The following is an 18,555-nucleotide window of genomic DNA, read 5'->3' as shown; positions in this document are numbered from 1 at the left end:
AAAAATAAAACCACCGAAATGACTGAAATTAAAGTCGGATTTTACTCACGAAGGAGGCAGAACGCTCAACCCTGACTCAAGGTTTTTCACAAAATTTTTTCTGCACTTTTTTCTTCTTTTTCTCTCCCCGCTCTCTCCCTTTCTCTCTTCTTTTGCGCCTCCGCTGTTTTTGCTCTCACTCCTTACCCTAATGGCTACGTTTTTTCTCTTTTATAGGAAACAAAAATACTAAACCCTCACCTCAAAGGTGAGGATGAAAGCTGGACTTGTTTGGCTCATTTTGAGCCATTTGATCCTCCTCCTTCCAGAATTTTCTTGATGATTCCTATTGAGGTAAGGTGTCTCTTGTACTGGGGAGCTTGGAGGAAAAGAAAGGGAAGCAAAATCCAACAAAATTGCCCCAAAAATGCCAGCTACAATGTACTGTTTCTGGTACAAGAATGCAGCTGGAGGAGAAGAGCACGCGCAGCAGATTTTTTTTCATTCCCATTTTCTTTCTTTTCCTTTCTTCACTTTTCCTAAAAAACAATCAAACAAAAAAATGATTTTTTTAAATAACTTCTTCTTCTTCTTTTTTTTTTTCTCTCTCTTGGTTTCTTTTTCTTTTTTTAAAATAAAAGATAACAATAATAATGAAAATAAAATGAAATAACTAAAAAATGAAATAAAAATAAACGAATTAGCAAAATTTTTGGTGTCTACATAATACACACAAAAATCGTGAAGTGTAAAATATTTGTCTGCCTCTATATTTTGCTCTGCTAGGCATGCTGAGTAGTAGCTTTGAACCAACAATATAATTTCTTGTGAAGCAAAGCATAATTAGAAAGAGAAAAACTACAAACATAATATGCACAAAATCGAAGAAATGTAAACTATTTTTTTGCCTATGTATTTTGCTCTACTAGGCATGCCCAATAGTTATTCCGGACCAACATAAAATTTCTGTTGAAGCAAAGCATAATTGGAAAGAAAGCCAAAAAGATGAGACCTGGCCTCGAACCGGTTCGTGCTAATTCCAAAAGACGTAAGTTTCGATGGCATCCAAACCTCCATCTTTGGACTTCTGATCTGCGTTTCCATGTTTCCAATAAATTTCCACACACTTAACATGAATAGTTTGCAAAAAGCGTATAAATGCATGTAAAAATTAGTACTAATATGTCTGAAACTGTACTACAGGGGAGGAGAGCTGCACGGACTTGTGGAGTGCTGCGAGGACAATGGATGGCACCGGAGATCAGAACTTTCCGTTTGCCATCGATCACTAAAGTACGGTGATCGAACGTATCATTGGCAGCGAACGACGCCAAAACGGCGGAAAGAAAAACAATTATGAACAAGAACAACACCATTGTTGTTGTTCCTCTCATTTTCTGCAAATTTAGCTGCTTCGTTCTACTTTCTTTTTTTTTTCTTTTTGGTTTAAAAAATGCTAGTAGTTTTACTTGGAGGATATTCAAATGGTAAGTAATTAATATTAATAGATTGGAATTTTAATAGCGGGTATAAATTTTAGTAGTAGAAGTAGACAGCTTTAAGTAGGGAATCGGGAGGAAACAAAGGAGTGAAGGCAGGCAGCTATGGTGAGCCGGGAAGGGTACCCATCTGTTGTTATACATCTCTTCTTTTTTGTTTCGATGATTGCATTGATTCGGATTTTTTTGTGTGTTGGCGAGTGACGTGAAGACTGGCATCATCGTCTTCTTCTTCTTCAGAAAGCAGTAATACCAGTGTGCTTCTATTGGAGCCATGGTTCGCCATCACTGGTTGCGGTCTCGGTTGTTCCACGTCTGTCGTAGCATATCGGTTGAATATCAGGTAATACACATATTATAGCACATGAAAGTTACCAAAAATTTTGAAAAAAAATCCTAAAATTAGAAAATACCCAAAAAGGCACAATTTTATAAAATATCCGAGTCGCCTCCGAGTTGACTCGAATATATCGATCGATATCATGCATCACGGATTCGAATCGGCCAATATCGGCCGAGTCAGAGCGAGTCATCACAGATATGATAATATTCACGATTCGAGAATCGGTATCGTACCGGTCCCCTTCGTTCCGGTTACGACTCGGCCGATACGTATTCGTATCAGCTGATATTGCGAACCATGATTGGAGCATTGCATAACCACCAGTCAAGGGTGAAATCAGCTAGGTCAAGCTTGTCAGAGGGAGCATTACTTTTGGCGAATTACGCCATGTTTTCCGGGGAATTGGAGGAGGGTGAGGAGGAGGATGAAGTCCTTTGTTTTTTTAGTGAATTTATACACTGGCGGAAACAAATGAATGAATGATTGATCAATGGTGGTGGACTGGTGAGCTACAAGAAGGAGATGGCGACAGGTGTTCCTTATTTTTTTTAAAGGAAAATATTTGAATGGGTTCGGCTCTAGTTGCCTCCATGAGAAATTCGAACCATAGGTCGCTTACAGATCGCCCGCTAATACAAGTGCTCGAATTGATGGAATATTGCTTACCAATATAGTTCTTATATTAATCGTAGGATTTGAATATACGACTTAAAGTAATCTATTCTTACGACTTAAAGCCAACTTGATGCTTCTTTTATGAGTAATGGAAACATGGTATCTGCCTGGAATTGTTAATAATGCAAGACTGCATTCTCGAGACATTTGGAAATAACTTGGCTAGGAGGGTTTTTGAAAATAATTTCTGGGAAACTGTAAATCTAAATGGTGCCTAAATGCTCTCCGCTCTTTGCAGATCAATTGGACTAAGCGAGTTATTTTTTTACCGAATAAAATTTTGATTTTCTTTGTTTGCGTCCCTGAATAGTTTGATTGATAGTCTAATTGCCCTTGCCATCTCATCCACCACCGGAAGAAAACCAATGATAAACAAACTAATTGGTTTGTGTTTTTCAAATGTGACGTGTATATGATAAAAAAAGTAATTAAAAAATGTGTTAAAATAATATTTTCAAAATTTTTTGACAAAAACTTACGTCCCAAACAACATAACTAAACAGTGAGTTGCCTTTGTCATTTCGTGACATTTTGGATAGCCATTATTTGGCTCGAAATTATTTGTTTGTATCACAGACACAATTTTTAACATATCTTTTTATCTTTCAAATTATCTTTTTATCTCATATACACCAAATCACATAAAGTGTTATAGTAATTATTTTAAATAATATTTCAAATAATCATCTATCCAAACACACTCATTATGTTCTCCTTCACATTTTTTCATGAATTTATGCACAATGGAGTGATCCCACTAGCTCTTGCGATCTCATCTTTTACATGGTCAAAGAGATGCAATAGAAAAACACTACTGCAATGATTGTGTTGGGAATTACCTCTCTCAAATTCCTATATAGGGATGGGCGTGGGTCGGGTACCCGTCCTGTCCTTTATTTGGTTGACCCAACCCGTACCTTGTGGGTCGCCATTTTCTGACCCTTATTCGCCCCGCATATCAGCGAGTACCCAATTATAGGACATCCGCTTAAATAGGGCTCGGGTCAACGGGTACCTGCCCCACTTCATTTATCATTTAATTTTTTATAAAATGATTTATATAAATTTAATTTTATATTTTGCCCATTCATATATGATTCAATAAAGATTTTTTTCTCAAAAAAAAATCTCCCACCAAGAAACAAGCATGCGAAGAGAGTACAAACAAGCATGCGAAGAGAGTACAAGATAAAGGAAAGAATTAAAAGAATTAAAAATCAATAAAAGTTTGAAATAAGTAACACATATTTTTAAAGGGAAAAATGCACTTTTCATCCTCAAAGTTTGGGTTGTTGATCAATTTCATCCTCAAAGTTTCACCCAAAACACATTTCATCCTCAAAGTTACGTAATTTTGGTCAATTAAGAACAATTGACGGGAATTGCCAAATTTATCATTAGAACCAACTGTAAACCTAACAAAAAATAGGTAAAACCGAAGGACCAATATTAGTTAGCTAAATTGAAACTCAACTATTAAAGCTTGGAATATCACATGGTCCATCAACCTGAAAAGCCCATGGTTTGATAACCAATTTGGTACCCGGATTCCCCACCAACAGCTGCGTGTGAATTACACAGATAAACCAGCCGCCTCAGAATCATTCCACAACCTTTCTCAGCTCAATTTCAGCAAAGAAGAGAAATCGAAAAACTACGCATTTCATTGTTATCCTGTCCATCTGAGATAGCAATAAAACCCAAAAAATGGGGCTGGGTTTACTCACCTCCCGGACTCTCCTGCGATCTGGAAAACTCAGGCCAGGAAACTTCACTCCTCTCCTCCGCTGCTCCATCGTCTCCACTAGTGAGCTCCAAAATGCTGAAGAAGCCCAAGCCTAGCCCGATTCTCCCCCGCTGGATCTTCCCAAGAGAACTCCCGTCGGCAGGGCCCGAGTCCACTTCCCCAACCCGGAAGACGCTATCAAAGTCTTTTTAGATGGATATCCGGTTAAAATCCCTAAGGGTATGACAGTCCTTTAGGCCTGCGAGATCGCCGGCATCGACATTCCTCGTTTTTGCTACCATAGCCGCCTCTCTATTGCCGGAAATTGCTGTATGTGCCTCGATGAAGTCGAAAAGTCCCCCAAGCCTATGCTGGCTCTTCCCGGTAAACTAAACTAGTTGATAATTGAATTAATTTTTTGTTGATTTTATTGCTAAAATGGATTTATTACGAACAAAAAATTTAGATTTTTCGCTACTTAATATGAGAAAAATGTGGACTTTAGGGTTTAATGTTAATGTGTGAGGATTGGTGCTTTATAATTTAAGAAAAGAAAAAGAAAAAGTTGTTTGCTTACATTGAGCTTGAGCTGGATGTTGCATTCTTGAGAAACTAATTGCTTAATTTTGAGCTATGGATGATTCTGTTATGGAGAGTTATACTTTTTAGCTATGATTAAATTTTCTTCGGCAGTTGCCAGGGACAAAGGAGAGGGGAAAAAAAACATTTTGTTTGGTTGCCTGTTGGTTATGTATTGATTTTGATGATATTTTTGCAGGGATGAAGATTAAGACAGGCACACCTCTTGCCAAAAAGGCACGAGAAGGAGTTATGGAATTTTTGCTGATGAATCATCCGTTGGATTGCCCAATTTGTGATCAAGGTGGGGAATGTGGCTCCATTCGATTTTACCCATTTTTTGTTGGGTTTACAGTTGGTTCTAACGATAAATTTGCCAATTCCCGTCAATTGTCCTTAATTGGCCAAAATTACGTAACTTTGAGGATGAAATGTGTTTTGGGTGAAACTTTGAAGATGAAATTGGTCAACAACCCAAACTTTGAGGATGAAAAGTGCATTTTTCCCAATTTTTAAATATGTGTTCCACATTAATTAAACTCTTTTCTATAAAATATAAAATCATGACCTCTATAAATGAATCTCGTAAATAAACTATAGTTTCTCATATTTATAATGGAATTTTGTTCAATAAAATTACTTATTTAGCTCTAAAAATATTATTTTATAGTATATGTATAAAAATAAAAAATATATATATGCGGGGCAAGTTGGGTATCTACGGATTTTTAATTATGTGACCCTAACCCACCCCACATCTAAGCGGGTACCCAACCCTCTTTTGACCTGATCAAATAATACAAATTGAATATCCTAACTTTCGGATCGGATAGGATATGGCGGATTTTTTGGTTAGCGGATAATTTTGCCCACCCCTAGTTAAACGTAAGATTGGATGGTTGCTGTGAGTATTGTTAGACAACTCTATCTAGATATTTACTGATGTGAAGATTTTTTCTCTCATTTCCCTCACATTGTGAATGGTGGTTTTAGGGTCCTTGAATCTTTCAATAATGAAATCTTTTATCTCGCGAGATTGTTAGAGAAAATATAGTAAATGGATTTTAAAAGGCATATGGTGAGTGACTTTGAAGCCAAGGAATGGGTTTCAATTTCATCTATACTTATGCATAATGTTTGTTTAAGGTCAATCGGAGTGAGTTAGTAATTTTCATGATTACCAATTAAAGAGCGTGATTTCACTTATCCATTATTTTTCGTTACTAAAACTCATTGCTGTAAAATTATCAAAAACTCTAAGTTTTTATCAAACTTATTGTATTTATCACATTGGCAGAATTTTAGTTTTGGTTCCTAATGTTTGGCCTATGTGCCAAATTGGTCCCTAATGTTTCAGTCAAAATAAATCTAATCCCTAAAATTTGTGATTTTAAGCAGATTTAGGATAACTAATAGAAATAGAATAATGACTAACGGTCAACATTAAATTGCCATTAGTCAACAATTTTGACTTTGCACATTTGGTCCTCAATGTTTTGATTTAAATCATTATCTTTTCTTAATTTTTAAATAGTGATATTAAGTGTTTAAAATGAATTGAGATGCAAATTAGAATGAAATAGCATTAAATGGCTAATAATCATTCTACTTAAAATTTTTTCTTTTTCTTTTTATTTCATTTATTCGTACTAATAATATATCATATGTTTCTTTTCTTTTGCATTGTTAGTCACAAAAAATTAATTGATAATGAGTTTTATTATTTTTATATCTAATGATAATTAAAAAACTTAATTAAATATCCCTTTAAAATATAAAGAATATATGCTTTTTGTAAATTAAGTAGATCCTTCTTGTGGCATTTTAATAGGTTATCAATTGAATTTGAAATGAAACTGGCATTTCATACACCTTATGTGAACCACTAAATGATTATCAAGGTACATGGCTATAAAAATAAATGCCTTAAAACTACATTATTAAAAGATAACGAAACATAAAAGATATTTTTTGAAAAACATAAAAGATATTTTTTGAAAAACTTTTCAAATTTACTTCACATATTAAAATATTTTTAAATATTATTAGCATGAGTAAATGAAATAAAGAATAAAGAATAAAAAGAATTTTAATTAGAATTCTTATCACCCATTTAATACTAACCATTCTAATTTGCATCTCAATTTGATAAGTGACTAATTTACGTAATAATTGAATGATATTTGATGTTATTTTTAGTCACTTTGGCAATATTGTTGGAAGAAAATGAATCATTTTGTCTATAATTGGGGAAAAATGTCTTAAGTGATTAAATGAGGTTTATATCACTTTTTACTTGCATTTTGTGCATTTTTGATAGTTTTGACACATTTTCGTATTTCGGCTATAACTTGAGTTACAGTGATCGGATTGAGATGATTCTTGAACCAATTTGAAGATAAGAAATAGACCTATAACGTTGGGGAAGACATCGAAATCCAGTTCTAAGGTTTTTTAGGTCAAAAAGCTGAATTACAGTAGCCAATTTCTATTGGTCAAAGCTGAAACAGGGCATTGAGCAGTCAAGGGTATTTCAGTCATTTCTCTACCTACACAAATCCAAATGAGGTGATTCTTGATGCATTGGAAAGCTAACGTAAAGAGCTACAAGTTTTATGTTTTGGTCAAGAGTTAAATCAGCTTCTATCATCAAGAAAAGTTCAGTTGAAATTGAGGCAAAATCGGACCAGAGCTGAAAATTGAACAGAACTTGCACAAAAAGTCACTGTAGCAATCCGGCCGGAGCTTGGCCTGATTTATGGCCGGATTTCTGGTCGGATTGTGGTCAGAAAAGGCTACTCTTTATGCGGACAACTTGATTTCACCTCCAACAAGTCATATGTAATGCTAGACATTTGACAACCACTTTGCAGCTGTAAAAGGGAGGTGTAAACCTCATTCCTTGACCACCTTTTACCTTTATATAGCCAAAGCCATTGCAAGATTGAAGGAAAGACATACAGGGAGAAGCTTGGAGCCTGCAGAAATGTAGCTCTTCCATTTTCTGTGTGTTAGATTAGTTTAGTATAGAGTAGTATAGCTTATCCACTCTTGTATATTGGTTAGATTAGGATGAAGATGGAGATGAAGAAGGAGGAGTTGAAGCTCATGTGACAAGGGTTACATTCCTTTCCAACTCTTTATCTTTTGTATTTGATTCCAAGTTTAGTTAATATACAAGTTATGGATTTATATGTTATTATGTGTTTCTAGTTTATGCCTTGGGTTTGGTTGAACTTTCTATAATTATTAGTGTTTATTATTTGGCTATTTGAAGCTATTATTTGAGCAAGTTATTTATCACTTTAGCTCTTTAAATCATGATTAATCTGGTACGATTAATTGTGATTATCTAAGGTGTTGTTTCTACAATAAAAATTGAAATTTAACACTGGTTCAAGAAGTGCTAAACATAAGGAGTACACTTACGACAGTAGAGGTGCACCTATGTGGTTTTAGTGATTCATTTCATGTAATTTCATTAAAGAAATGAACTTGTAGCTAATTTCATAACCATGAGAATAGGTATGGATTAGTTATGAGTATAATTGATTCACTACGAAAGTAGGATTCATATGCATAAGGAAATTACACCATAACTAGCCTAAATAGTAGCACTTAATGATCCAAATATAGCACTTGCATGACTAGTTAGGGATACCACAACCTACGGAGCTTTCAATTGTTATTTTGCATAAGTTCAGTAGGTTTCATTTCTTATAATTCATTGATAGTCTAAATAATAGAGAAGCTTTAGTAGTGCCGGTAATTGCAATCTTCCCTGTGGGATCGATCCTTAATACCCTATACTCGCTCATGATTCATATACTTGCGATAAATCGTGTGTGGGGTATTTAGGAGTTTATAAATGTAAAACTTGATTGGGATAAGTTTAATGTTATATGTATACCCCGCGCCCGTTAAGTTTTTGGCGCCGTTGCCGAGGAAGATTTGGCAATATCGGTGTGAAGAGTAACTTTATTAGTTTAGACATTTTATTAGTTATAGTGTGAATGTTATTTTCTGTTATTTTAGTATTTTATGTGTGTATGTATTTTATCACCTATTTTTCTTACTAATTTTGCTCTTAAGTTGTTTAAAAGCAATTTTAGATAATGAGCAGGGTAGGTCAATTTGGAGGACAATGCTTGAGAAGTGGAATATTGGTGATGGATGGTTACCAAGTGCAAAGCTCCTTCAACAGAGATAACCAAGAAATTACCGAAGATATGTCTTTCGAAGATGGTTTAAAGTGTTTAAAGGCTAGATTTGATGTTATAATGTTAAAAGTTCAAATGGACACCATTATGCATGAAATTGAGCAAAAGAGGAATGTTAATGCTTTTAATTCTAATCAAATGATTTGTGACTTGTGTGGAGGTTATCATGCTACTCATACATGTAGACAAGCACAAAATGTGGATTATTATGATGAATTAGAGCATTACAATCCTTGTTTTGATCAATATAGTGCTAATTGGAGTAATTCTCCTGCTTATGGTTGGGATAATCAATGTACTTATAGTAATTCTTCATATTTTTATGATTATCAACCTGAATATGTCCAATATGAATCAAAATCATCATGGGAGTTGGCAATAGAAAGAGTAGCTAATGATTCTAAGTTACCTTGGGAGTTAGCTATAGAAAAATTAGTTAATGTGACTTCCGATCATTTTGATAGGATTGAGGAAAGAATGGATAAATTAACTTCTCACTTTTGTAGAATACATGAGCAATTGAATGCATTGTGTGGAGTTATTTCTTCTAATAATTTGCAAAATGATCCTAGCATGAATGGTGGGAATGTTGAATGTGAAAATGGATTGCATTTTGATGAAAATGATGAATCTCAATTGTGTTTCAATGAGCAAATGTCCATTTCACATGATAATATCTTTGGAACTAACCTTGAACCTCAAGAGGTGAGTTTTAGTGAGTCATTTTTCACCCCTCTTGAGGAGTGTATTGAAAGTATAGGTTCTAAAGGTATTGTTGCCCAAGATATCCTCATTGCATTTCCTTTGGTGAGTTCTCAAGTGGTGCATATTCAAGGTAATATCTATGAAACACTTGAGATAGGTAAGTCACTTCCATCTCTCACATCATTAGAACATGTGACTTTTACTATAAAGTCACCCTTTAATGATCCACCACGGCCTAAAATGGTGGATTATTCGTTAACTAAACCTCCTTGAAAAATGAGGTAAAATAGTCAAGCTAATGACTATAAAGAAGCGCTAGTTGGGAGGCAACCCAATGATTTCTTATTTTTAGTAAGTTTTAGTTATTTAACTAATATTTTTATGTGTTTTGTAGGTTGCAATGACAAGAAGTCATGCTAATTATTTCAAGTGCAAAAGAGCTTATAAGGAGTGGAGACCGATGTGAAAAAGGGATGCTTAACCTTGTATTTTTGAGTTTACAATGCTTAATTTCATGTTGTGAGGTTAAGTTAGTCATTTGCATGAAGTTGAAGTGCATTCAAGTGTTTAAATGTGTTCATGATCTATTTGCACTCTTTTGAACAATTTGAGCACCATCTTGTGCATTGAAAGTGTCGAGGGGACTATTTGATCCAAGAACTTCAACCCTTAATTTGGATTCTACATGTTTTTGATTTGTTTTGAGGTGTTGAGATTCATGTTTAAGTCACTTTCCATGTGTGTGAAGTGTTGAATTGTTAAAAATTTCATTGTAGAGCACGAATTGGAGAGTGTGTTTCAAATTGGGGTCAAACTGAAAATTGCAGAAACTTGTGCAATAAGTGCAGATTCAATGGATCCGAGGCCTTGGATCCATTTCTGCAATCAGAATTTTTTTGCAGCACAATCCGGCCAGAAATCCGGCCAAAATTTGGCCGGATTCACGGCCGGATTAACAGGGGAGGACAAAAAAAAATTTTCTGGCTCACTGGCCAGAATCGCCACCAATCCCTCCAATTTCTGGCCGAATATGAATAGTAACCAGCATAAGAGGAATCCGTGAACGGATTTCTCACATTTTTCCCTCTTTTCTCCTTCAACCTACACACACATTCACATCTAAAACACATACTACTCACTAAACTCACTCTTTTCACCATCCAATCTTCAAACCAACTTCACCAAAACACCTCTCTTAACCTCTAGAGTGGATTTCATAGTTCACATTCTTTCAAAAAACAACTCTAAAGTGGTTTCAAGCTTACCATTAGTTAGGGTTGCACCTTCTTGAATCACTCAATTGAGGTCAAATTGGAGTGAGTTTCTTGAAAGTTTTCACATCATATTCATCACTTAACATCACCAAACCACTTTGAGGTAACAAATCTTCACCTAACTTTGTCATTTGAACTTTGCCATGATTGAATATTTTCTATTTTTAGGCAATTTTTAGTATGTGAAATTAGGTGTATTTATTTGAACTTATTGATACTATTGGTGATTGTTAGTGATAAATAAATTTTGTGATTTGCATTTATTGCATTTATTTGGTGAATTCTTGCTAGTTTTATGCTTAATTTGGCTTGGTGACAAAGTTGCATATTAAATGGCCATGGTAGCATTTTAATTAGCTTAGTGGGAGTTTTTGATATTCATGTGACTAATTTAGATTACCTAATGAATGAAAAGGTGCTTGATTGAATAATTTCTTGAATTCTTAGGTTATTCTAAAAGAAGAGGTGAATTGAGATGGCCTTAATTGATGAAATTCATAAATGCACTTATAATCTTTGTGGTTCAATAGTTTTTAGTATTTCATGAATTCTTACGAAGGTCATTTATATTTTGGTTTGGTGTGTTTGCCTCCATTTTGAGATTACTTTTGTACTTGAGAGAATTTGATCATTGATGACAAAATGTATAAATGGAACTTACTTTGTTCATGATAGTGGGCTTATTTTGTGAAATTAGTTTCCCTTTGCTTTGGATACTAATGCATATATTTGATTAGCAAAGATTAGTTCATTTCATGTTTTTATCCCTTGAACATTGTATGGTTCCACATGCTTGATCATTTTTCCTTTTCCTTGAATTGCATGTTTTCTTCTTGTTGATTGCAACATTTATTTTTAAGAAATTGATTTGTTTTGATTTTGTCTTTTTCAGAGTGCAATAATTGAACTCTCCATTCTTTCCTAAATAAGGTTGGAAATTCATCACTTGGCCATGGATTCGGATTGCGCAAGTTCAAATGAGCAGTATTTTCTTTCACTCTTTATTCATTTTCCTTTTCTCACATTGAGGACAATGTGAAGTTTAAGTGTGGGGGAGAAATATTTGAACTTGCATTTAATGCCATGTGATGATATTTTGTGGATTTAAATGATTAGAAATGTTGGAATTGTGTTTGAAATACTTGTCATGTGGATAATTTGCTTGAAAATAGGTTTGTTGGCAGGGAGTTTCGTCCATTTATAAGGGCAAACTCTGTCAAAATTTTTCTAAAATCTTTTCTAACATTTCATTATGGCCCAAAAACTCTTCAAATTTTTGCATTTTTATTCAAAAAGGACTAATTGTTCCAACTTTAAATGTCTAATTCTTCTATTTGTTGAAATGTTATACGTATTTTGGGAGATTTAATCCTCATTTGGCTTGGAAATGGTTATTATGCAATTTGAATTTTTGCATTTTAGAAAGTATATTCGGTAAAGTGAGGAAAATTATGCCTATAATTTTACATGTTTAATGAGATTTCTTCTCTTTACTTAATTTTGCAAATAAGTGATTGATATAGTTGATAAAGGTTGTACTCCTCTTTTGATTATTTTTTTCTATGAGGGAAAATCTATTTATTTTCTTATAAAAAAAAGAGAAAAAAAGAAAAAAAAGAAAGTAAATAAATTTTGTTCTACTCCAATGATTCTCGTACCGAGTAACCGGGGATTGACATCTAAAAATGTCAATTTTCGCATAAAAAGGCACTTGAATTACGAGTATGCATAGCAATTTAAATAAATAAAATGTTGACTAACCAGAGTTCTTCACCTAATAGTGTCAATCTTCGCATCAAAAGACGTTTTCATTATTTAAGTAAAATATCCAGTCATAAATCCCTCTTAGTTAAACATTTTGAGAAAAAGATGATTATAGGAGGAGGAAGGCTATAAATTGACTATGTCATTTGCTTATTTGTGAAATTAGGTTAGGGTGAGAGATTAAGTTTAACTTGTTAAAATTAGGGTATAATTATCTTTCCTTTACTTGATATTATGAATATTTAGTGTAATTTGAATAATTGTATAATGATTGTTTTCCAAGTCATGAGGAATTAAAATTTGAAAAAGTGCATATATTGTTTCACCTCTTGAATCATTGTAATTGATTATGTGTGAATTGCTTGAGGACAAGTAATGGTTCAAGTGTGGGGGAATTTGATAAGTGACTAATTTACGTAATAATTGAATGATATTTGATGTTATTTTTAGTCACTTTGACAATATTGTTGGAAGAAAATGAATCATTTTGGCTATAATTGGGGAAAAATGTCTTAAGTGATTAAATGAGGTTTTTATCACTTTTTACTTGCATTTTGTGCATTTTTGACAGTTTTGACACATTTTCGTATTTCGGCTATAACTTGAGCTACAGTGATGTGATTGAGAAGATTCTTGAATAATTTGAAGATAAGAGATAGACCTACAACTTTGGTGAAGACATCGAAATCCAGTTCTAAGGTTTTCCAGGTCAAACAGCCGAATTAAGTAGCCAATTTCTATTGGTTGAAGCTGAAACAGGGCATTGAGCAGTCAAGGGTATTTCAGTCATTTCTAAGCCTACAAAAATCCAAATGAGGTGATTCTTGATGCATTGGAAAGCTAACGCAAAGAGTTACAAGTTTAAATCAGCTTCTATCATCAAGAAAAGTTCAGTTGAAGTTGAGGCAAAATCGGACCAGAGCTGGAAATTGAACAGAATTGCACAAAAAGTCACTGTAGCAATCCGGCCGGATTTCTGGCCGGATTGTGGTCAGAAAAGGCTGCTCTTTACGCGAACAACTTGATTTCACTTCCAACAAGTCACTTGTAATGCTAGACATGTGACAACCACTTTGCAGCTGTAAAAGGGAGGTGTAAACCTCATTCCTTGACTACCTTTTACCTTTATATAGCCAAAGCCATTGCAAGATTGAAGGAGAGACATACGGGGAGAAGCTTGGAGTTTGTATAAATGTAGCTCTTCCATTTTCTATGTGTTATATTAGTTTAGTATAGAGTAGTATAACTCATCCACTCTTGTATATTGGTTAGATTAGGTTGAAGATGGAGATGAAGAAGGAGGAATTGAAGCTCATGTGACAAGGGTTACATTCCTTTCGAACTCTTTATCTTTTGTATTTGATTCCAAGTTTAGTTAATATACAAGTTATGGATTTATATGTTATTATGTGTTTCTAGTTTATGCCTTGGGTTTGGTTGAACTTTCTATGATTGTTAGTGTTTATTATTTGGCTATTTGAAGCTATTATTTGAGCAAGTTATTTAGCATTTTAACTCTTTAAATCATGATTAATCTGGTACCATTAATTGTGATTATCTAAGGTGTTGTTTCTGGAATGAAATTGAGATTTAACGCTGGTTCAAGAAGTGCTAAAATAGGGAGTACACTTACAAGAGTAGAGGTGCACCTATGTGGTTTTAGTGATTCATTACATGTAATTTCATTGAAAAAATGAACTTGTAGCTAATTTCATAACCATGAAAGTAGGCATGGGTTAGTTATGAGTATAATTGATTCACTACGAAAGTAGGATTCATATGCATAAGGAAATTACACCATAACTAGCCTAGATAGTAGCACTCAATGATCCAAATATAGCACTTGCATGACTAGTTAGGGATACCACAACCTAAGGAGCTTTCAATTGTTATTTTGCATAAGTTCAGTAGGTTTCATTTCTTATAATTCATTGATAGTCTAAATAATAGAGAAGCTTTAGTAGTGCCGGTAATTGCAATCTTCTCTATGGGATCAATCCTTAATACCCTATACTCGCTCACGATTCGTATACTTGCGATAAATCGCGTGTGGGGTATTTAGGAGTTTATAAATGTAAAACTTGATTGGAATGAGGTTAATGTTATATGTATATCCCGTGTACGTCACAATTCATGTTAAAACTCTTAATATCACTATTTAAAATTAAGATATCCATTTGGATTTGTCCCTTTTTCATCAAGCAGTTTTTCACAGACAATGCTACGACAATATACAAACAAAAATAACTCCTAAAACACTCCAAAATTTTCAAATATACCTAATTAAAAAAAAAAATCAAAGCCCTACCCTCTTTTTCTTCTTTCATCCCTCACCCACTGCCACTACCCACCACCTCTATCCATCACTGCCACCATAGTCCCTTTCCCTCCCCCTCTTCTCTCTCTTCCCTTTCCTTCCCCTCCTCTCTCCTCACGCCCTCCTTCCTCTCCTTCTGCTTCCTTTCTCCTCCTTCCTCTTTCCTTCGCCTCTCTCCTCCCCTTCTTCCTCCCTTCCCTTTCCCTCCTCCCTACCCTCTCCTGCTGCAACCAGAAAGGGGGAGTGTGAGGGGGGTTGTCAGAGAGGGGTAGGGAGGAGAGAGGAGGGACAAGGGGAGAGAAGGAAAGAAGAAAAAGGGGGAGAAAGAAAAAGAGAAAGGGGAGGAGGAAATGGAGAGAGGAGGAGAGAGGGAGGAGAAGGAGTGATGGTGGTGGTAGGTGTTGGTGAAGTTTTTGAAAATTTTCAAAATACCTAACTAAAATTTTAAACCTTAAAAATATCTCAAAATATATCCTCATAAACATCACTAAAAACATCATTAAAAATATCTATAATAAAGGTTTTTCACATATATTATTACAGTAAAATATTTCAAAAACACCCCAAAAATAACTAATTTAAATGGATCTATAATAATTCAAAATCAAAACGTTGGGTACCAAAAGTGCAAAGTCAAAGTTGTGGACTAATGGTAACTTCATATTCATTGTCAATCATTGTTCCATTTTTGTTAGTAATACTAAACCTTTCTAAAATCACAAATTTTGGGGACTAGATTTGTTTTGGTAAAAATATTAAGGATCAATTTGGCACACATGCCAAGTATTAGGCAATAAAATTGCAATTCTCCCTTATCCTGCCTATACTTATAATAAGAGTAAATCTTGCATACATTGACAGTGTATATACTAACATCATTGGATCGCTGACGTATGTTCAAAAGTTGAATTTTCAATTCAAATTTTGTATATTTGTCATTCATCCAACGCTAATAATGTATACACTATTAGTGTAGGAAAGATTAATCCTTATAATCATTGTAAAATTTGAACCAAATGACTCAGTAATAATAATGTGGGTGCGATTTTGATGGTTGTACATGATGTAAAAGCAATCGCAATGCATCTAAATTTTTTGCCATTGTCTAGGTTATTTATCTCAAGGGTTTAATTGTTCGGGTTGTCAAATTTTTCAAACATTTTTTACTTACATCATTAAAACTTTTTTTTAATTACTTTTTTTTATCTCACATATATCATATAATATAATTATCATTGGTAAAAGATGGTGCCATAAAACTGAAAAACAAAAAACTGAAATTCAATATTAAGATATACATGCTTAAATTGGACTTCTACCCCAAAAAGATCAGAAGACAGTGTAGAAACTTATCTTGAACATTTTTCCAATTAACTATCAAAATAGTAGTGTATTTCGGTTCTCGGTTTGTTCTAGGGTAAATCTAAATTTTCGTGGTACATACCATGAAGAATAATTTAAGCTCAAAATTTGTTGTATCCATTAGCTGCTTATTATTCTTCAAGTTTTACCATGCTACAGAAAAATGTCACCAAAAAAAAAAATAAACATAGAAAATGTAGAGCTTGTAATCATTGCTGGAAGCAAGCATACAAGAGCAGCACATATGACTTTGCTTCTGCTGTTATTTGTTCTTTTTTGCGAACGATAGCTATGTTGCATGGTTGATGAAATTTTATGAGATAAAGTATTCGACTATCAATTTCAGTGCTACTTAAAAGTTGTGACATTAATTTCAATGTTCGAATTTCATAGGCACTACATACGGTTTTTTCTTGTTACCGAAAATATGTAATCCAAAACAGAAATCATATGAAAAAGAAGATTTTTGTATTCTTATATTTTAGAGATTCGAGACAAGGAGTCATTCATAATTCCCAGAATATATCTGTAATCCCTATCAAGAGATAGCAAAATAAAAAACGAAAAAGGTTAAGTAATGTGGTAATCAGATGCCTCTTAATATATCGAATAAAAATATTATAACCATAGGAATAAATATTAAATACCCAGCAACGTCTAATTCTACTATAATCATTGTTTGGAATTCCCTCTGACGTTTTCTTTGTCTCTCCCAAACATTAGAGGAAATTCCAAACAATGATAACATCCAAACAATGAAAAAACCATTAGAGGGAATTCACTCTTAATTTCTCATAATGAAGCATTTTTTTTTTGTTCCTCAGTTACTCGTAGTGAGGTTTCAATTGATCAAGAAAAATCCATATGGGTCATATCACTATGCCGGGGCACCTGCTGGAGATGCCGCTGGTGCAGGGGGGATTGGCCGGCGGTGCGGCTGGCGCTGGCGCTGGGGCCGAGGGTGCAGCCGGGGGCTCGGAACTATGTTCATCACCAGGCATGAATACCCTACCAAGGCAACAAGACATAAGACCTACAACAACAATCACGGCTGCGATGAGATACCACTCTTGTTTTCCATCCATATTTAGATGTTAATAATGGCTAAGAAGCAATGGAGAATTATGCAAAACAGTATTGTTTTTTTTACTTTTTAGGTGTGACAAGTGAGAAAGCCTGTGTGAGATATAAATAACCAAACTAGACTTGTAGAATTGGAAAGTAACACAATTGAAATTAGAAACTAACATATTGGGAATTGGGATACTCAAAGTTTTGAATAAGTAAATTACCAAAAATCCTTTCACAATTGAAATTAGAAACTAATATATTGGGATACTCAAAAGTTTTGAATAAGTAAACTCCTAAAAGTTTGAGACTGTAGTTAATTAACTTATAAATCTCTGCAACATTGTCTTGAAGAAAAGGAAATACAAATAAATTATGAACGAAACAACAGCAGATTAGATGCCAAAAGCTTCGACTTTAACTGACAGAATTCAAATTGCCTAAAAATCACAGAATTTAACTTGCATGAAAATTTATGTAAAACTTCATTAAAGCAAACTAGCAAAATTGAACTCGAATAAAATTTCTATAACTTAAAGAAAAGTTTCATGTCCAAAAGAAAGTTGCTTGTGATTAATAGTGATACAAAATATGTCCCATGTACGAGACATAGGAGTTAAGGGATGGGAGCAAGAAAAATTCCGATGAAAACCAAACAATAGAAAAAAGTTTTGAGTGGATGGGGAGAGATTGAGAGCTTTAGGAGACAATAGTGACCAAAGAATTAAACTTCTGTTCAGAACACCATTTTTATTAAGATTTTGATATCTAATTTGCTATTTCCATTCTTCCTCACGTCGTTTAGTGTCTTCTAATATGAGAAAAATTTATGAAAAAGGTTTCATTCTTCAACAACTTCACATGTACTTTTGCGATTTTTTAATGACTAATTCATAGATTTTCCACTGTGACTTGCAAAAAAAGAGTTTGCATATCTTAGTGGCCCGTTCTGCAAATATATCAAAATTAAGTTGGATTCGTCGTATATACGGACAAGATTAGTCTAATAGGACTAAGATCTTGTTGTTGCTTCTATCATTTGTT

Source organism: Coffea eugenioides, chromosome 9 (genome assembly GCF_003713205.1).
Source record: "Coffea eugenioides isolate CCC68of chromosome 9, Ceug_1.0, whole genome shotgun sequence".
NCBI classification, from domain to species: domain Eukaryota; kingdom Viridiplantae; phylum Streptophyta; class Magnoliopsida; order Gentianales; family Rubiaceae; genus Coffea; species Coffea eugenioides.
This window is presented reverse-complemented; position numbering follows the sequence as displayed.